The sequence below is a fragment of the Vitis riparia genome, chromosome 15 (genome assembly GCF_004353265.1).
Source record: "Vitis riparia cultivar Riparia Gloire de Montpellier isolate 1030 chromosome 15, EGFV_Vit.rip_1.0, whole genome shotgun sequence".
Taxonomy (NCBI): Eukaryota; Viridiplantae; Streptophyta; class Magnoliopsida; order Vitales; family Vitaceae; genus Vitis; species Vitis riparia.
The window spans coordinates 4,820,393-4,826,426 of NC_048445.1; the positions used below are offsets into that span (position 1 = coordinate 4,820,393).

General features: G+C 31.8%; 1 pseudogene; it reads right to left on the reverse strand.

The window, feature by feature from the left end:
• Positions 1-5,298: 5,298 nt before the first annotated feature.
• The window catches only part of LOC117932634, a 5,684-nt pseudogene continuing 4,948 nt past the window's right edge, over positions 5,299-6,034 (reverse strand).

A 6,034-nucleotide genomic window follows, 5' to 3' on the forward strand; every position in this document is an offset into this window, starting at 1 on the left:
ATATTTTATATATTATTCTTTTTACAAAAAAAAAAAAATTAGGAATTTGAGACACCATTCAACAATTTTCACCTTGAATCAAAGTACATTAACTCATGACAAATACATGATAATTTGTTATACTTGAATGTTTTTAAATTAACAAAAGTGGATATGAGAAAAATATTAAAATGGATTATATTAATAGTATTAAGATGTTAAAAAATTATGCTTATTTTAAAATTATTAAAAACGAAAATATTTTTATTTTATGTTTTTATTTCAATTTCTAAAGAAATATTTTAGTAAAATAGAAATATAAAAAAATGATGATGATGATATGCTGCCGCCACCAACAAAACCGTGTATTCACATTTCTTAATTTCTATTTCATGTTTCTCGTGGTTAAAGCCAAGGATTGAAATATTAGTAAATACAGATATATCGGTACTTGGATTTTACGGATATATCAGAGATGTCGGAGAAATATCGGTGGATATTTTTCATCAAATATCGGTGAGACAAAAATTATCCAAAATTGATGGGAATGCTTAGAAAAATCCAAAGAATGATCAAATAAGCAAGAATATACATGTTAAAGTTATTTTATAAGTGTAATTGACATAAATATGGTCAAAGAAAAAAGTATAGGTAAACAGTTTACGATACTTGGATTTTAAGAATAGAAAATATGAAATTTGGAATTGTACACTTAGAAAGTTATAATTGAGTTAAGAAATATTTGATTTTATTAAATGAAAACAATTTACACATAAACATAATACATATGACATTGCAATGATCCTTAATACCAAAATGAAGATCGATGTGGTTCCATCATATTGTTATTGTTAGATGAAGGGAGCCCATCTTGTTGAAGACAATATTCATACCAGGACATGGAGTTTCGATAGTATCGATTGTATGTACGAACATGCCATGCATAAATTTCTTGAGTCCTACCGACAACCTGTCCATGGATGGGAAATCCAGGGTTTTCTCATGTGCTCGTTTGAAATCCTTGTTGTTGCAGCTGATGTGGAAGGTAGTATGGCATTTGTGTGGAAGAAGGATAGTTATACCTTTCATACTCTTCATTAGTGGAACTTGAAAGATTTTGAGGAGGCTGACCATAACTCATTGCATAAGGGGTATAAATGTTGGCTTCATTTGATGAATCACTGAATTGAGTCTCTACACTCATCGACTCAAAACTGGCCGACAATGAGTTCTCGTTGTATGGCATCATCCTTCGTTGTCTTCCTCTATATGGCTTTCCAATGGCTCTAACACCTGGACCGGCTCTTCTAGAGCCGTGGTCTTCATCTTGAGTACAATGTGTGAAATCATCTTCACAAGTAAATGCCAATGGTTGTCTACTTTGTTGTTGTTGTCTAACATCCTCTTCATCATTTCCAGGGTCGCTACCATCATTGGTTCCCTCTCCTCTTGAACCATCATAACCGGAAGCGGAAGTACCAGTAACACTAGGTCTACTACTATGTTCAACACTCGTGGAGTCAAAAGAAGGTTGAGAAGTGACTGCCGGCTGAGAAATTCCTTATTAAAATGAATCTCTCGTGTCTTAGCTGAAACTATCAGTATGAACTTCTTCGAATAACACTTGATCAACATCAACACCTGCTTCTCGGTAACCCATTGAAACAATTGGTTATCTTCTTCTTCACCAACCTCAGTTGCAATGTCAAGTAAATCGAGGTAATCTTTCTCTGCAACTTTGTCATGTTCTGCTTCCATGTCACGTATCTTTAGTTTCATGTTATAATAACAGAAAACTAATTGTTGGAGCATCGGGTAAGCAAGCCGATTTCTTTGTTTTGTATGAATTAAGGCAAATGTGCTCCAATTTCTCTCACAAGCTGAAGATGATGTAGTTTGCGATAAAACCTTGATGGCTAACCTTCTTAATGTAGGAGTGTGATTTCCATACATGAACCACCATTCAGCTACAACCAAATAAATAATATCAGTACTTATATTGGAAAGCTACAATAATATGCTAATGAAATGAATTATTAATTCACAAATAATACTCACCGGGAACCATTTCTAACCTCGAAGCAATCGCTACTCGATCACTGAGTCCTCTTTTTGCATCTCGGAATAGTATAATCTACATATTAAATAATTGAAAGTGAAAAAGTTGAGTAAATGAAATTCAATTATTTAATTTATATTATAACTCTAATAATTTACCTCATTTCCAAATTGACTAAGACCTTCTAATGTAGGATCTAATTTCGCAAAGACTTCATGAACAACATGAAGTAGATCAGGATCAGTACCAACTCCACGTTTATATTGAAATCTTGGATTAAGAAAGAATGCTACAATAGTAAAGTAGAAATGTAAAATTAGAATGTTATGAAATAAACATATTAAATACCAATAAATTTCGAAGATGAATAATACTTACCTGCTGCATGAAGAGGATGTTTAAGAGTTCTATCCCAACGATATGCAATTATTTCTAACACTCATTCTTTAGCATTAAGTCGAATGAGGTTCTCTTTCATAACTCGAATCAATTCGTACACAAATGGCATTGTAGGAACAACTTCTGAATCGACAATGCGAAGAACTGTGTATAGTGCCTCATATATTGACACTAGCTTTCCCACTCTTTCCCAGTATGCATGGTCAAACATAAGTGATTCAACTTCTTTGCCGATTAATGTGCGACTTAAGTTGTGTTGTGCCCATTCATCACTGATAAACACTTTCTTCAAGTTTGCTTTCTTTTTGAAAAGACTGTCGAGGGCTATATAATTGGTTGCAAATCTTGTTACTCCAGGACGAACTATGTCTCCACCACACACCTTTCACATCTGCGCAAGCAACCAACCATGGTTATAAATGAAGTTGGTTATCTTTCGAGCCTTTGTAATCACATCTGCAACACTCGTCCTTTTACCGATGTCTTCGAACATTAAGTCGATGCAATGTGCTGCACACGAAGTCCAATAAAGATTGTATTTCTTCATTAACAACTTCGCCGCCTTCACGAATGTTGACCCATTATCTGTAACTATTTGGACCACATTTTGTTTGCCAACTTCCTTGATCACATCCTTCAACAAACCATATATGTATTTGTTGTCCTTTATATTATTTGATGCATCAACATATTTGAGGAAGATTGTGCTACCTTTTGAATATACCATGAAATTAATTATGCTTAATTTCATGGGCCCAATCCATCCATCAGACATAATCGTGCATCCATAAGTCTTCCACTTTTCTCTTTGAATATTGACATAAGCTTCCATGTCTTTGTACTCCATATCCAAATACTTGTGTTTGATTTCATAAGGAGACGGTGGTTCTATACCCATATCTACCATCCATATATAATTAAAGCATATAAGAACATTTGTGGCAATCATACTATATAAATAGTAATGATATTGTTAAAATGAATACAACTTTAAAATTATATTAATTACCTGCTTGTTGTGCACCAACAATCATGTTCTTGAAGTGGTGAGAGTCTGCTTTACTGGGCGGAACACTCTCATATATGAAGAACTTACTAATCAAACGTCCCATGGTTTCCTTGATGGCACCACATTTGAAAAGATTTTTCATATTTTTCTGTCTTGTTGCTGAAGATTTGTACAATGAGGGTGCATTAGGCAGTGATGGATTTGAATATCGAACACTTTGCGATTTTCGCATTTGCCTTATTGTTGGATTGGTTGGATGTGAAGACTCGCCTATTATAATTATTAAAATTAAACATATATGCTAATTTAATATTATTGATAAAGTTGATAAGAAACAGTAATAATTCAAATTAATATTATACCTGTTTTTCTTTTGCCTTTTATAAAATGTTCTTCTTGTTGTCGATTCCATTCAGCAGCTTTTGATGTTCGAACCACCTCTCTATAAGCATGTCGCTCATTAGGGTGCATGTCAGCCGGATACATATACACATCATCATCTCCATCATCATCATCACCACCAAGGTTCTCCTCATCGTCCTCATCAGTTACATGCCTATGTCTTCTTCCCATTGTGTCTCGCAGTTTAGATCAAATATCTTTTATATCTGCAGTTTTCTTCGCTTTTGCCTTATTTTTTTGCTCTAGAAGTCGTCTTATTTCTTGTTTCACTTCTGGAGGCACGTTATGACACTTTTTTGTATTTAAATTAGGGTCTGTATGTGATAGGTGAAATTTAAAACGAGTAATCCCACCACTCTTTATTGCCAACCCACAGTAATTACATATTGTTCCATTTTTGTTCCTTTCCATAGGTGTACAATATTTCCAACAAGGATCTCGACTCATGATACCGTTTTCACTAGCCATTTTCTAAAATTGAATTATGAAACTAATATCAAATTTAAAATTATTAAAGATAAAACATGTAAGAAATTTAATATTCATGAAATTGATAAGAACTAATAAAAATTGAAATTAAAATTGAATTATGCATATATGAAATAGATAAACATTACAATAAAATTTCAATATGAATTAAATTAAAATTAAATTAAATTAAATTTGCATATTCATGAAATTGATAAGAATCATTACTAATAAAAATAAAAATTGAAATTGAATTATGCATATATGAAATAGATAAACATTACAATAAAATTTCAATATGAATTAAATTTAAATTAAATTAAATTAAATTAAATTTGCATATTCATGAAATTGATAAGAATCATTACTAATAAAAATTAAAATTGAATTATGCATATATGAAATAGATAAACATTACAATAAAATTTTGATAAGAATTAAATTAAATTAAATTAAATTTGCATATTCATGAAATTGATAAGAATCATTTCTAATAAAAATTAAAATTGAATTATGCATATATGAACTAGATAAACATTACAATTACATTTCCATATGAATTAGATAATATCAATTAAACTATATATAACAAATAAAATTGAATTATGCATAATAAAATAAATTTTATGAAAGGTAAGACATACCTTAATTAGCCTTGACTTGGAGTTAATCCCCTTCACCACCAAATTTTCAAAATAAAAAAATTTTGCTAGATCATATAAGAATTTTGTATGAAATAGAATGGAATGTGGGTATTTATAGGAATTTTTTGGTCAAACTAGCCGTTGGATGGTCAAATAGCCGTTATAAATTAATTTTAACCGTTGGATCAAATTTTGGTTCAAATTTCACCATTAGATCTTCATATAACCGTTGGAAACACTCCATAGCCCTTAGATAAAGTGAAGATTGATTTTCCACCATTGGATCACAACTCTGACCATTGGAGGCCTTTACAAATACACGGGTGAAATCTGGGCCATCAGATCCTCAAAAATTCAAATTTGGCCGTCAGATCAAATTCCTTAAAGCTGCAAAAAAATCGTCAATTAATCACGATTTTCTCGGCAAAAAATCGCCGATTTTTTGGGCTCCTCCTCTGGTTTCTTCGTGCGTGCCTCCACTTGTGATTTTTCGTCGATTTATCGGTGAAACACCGATATTTTGTCGATATATCGGTGATTTTTCCGTCGATCGATAATCGATGACAATTATCATTTCGGTGCCGCACGATATCCGATATTTCTTCGAAATATCGGCGATATATCCCGATTTTTCAATCCCTGGTTAAAGCATAATCATAAGTCCATTATATGCTTTTAAGTTTTAACTATCCCTAAAGCATGATTTCCCAAAGAAATATCTAAGTTTGAAAAAGAAAAGAGGAGGGTGGTGAGTGCCTAATCACTTTCAAGACATCTTACACTTATGAGTTTTGGGTCAAAATGACCCATTTATATATATAAAAAATATTAGATCTAACAATTTTATGAAACTTATGTTCAAGTTAGCCTCTTTGGTGCCATGTAGGAACAATGTCATAGAAATATATACTTTTTCAAAATTTTAGTTAAAGTTTCAATTGGCAATTGAGCCTTCATTTTTGAACTGAAGCTACAGTTGCCAACTGAGCCTTCTGTTTTTGAATTAAAACCGCAGTTGTCAATTGAGGCTTCATTTAATTTTTTTTTTTACTTTAAAATTTAATTAAAAACTAT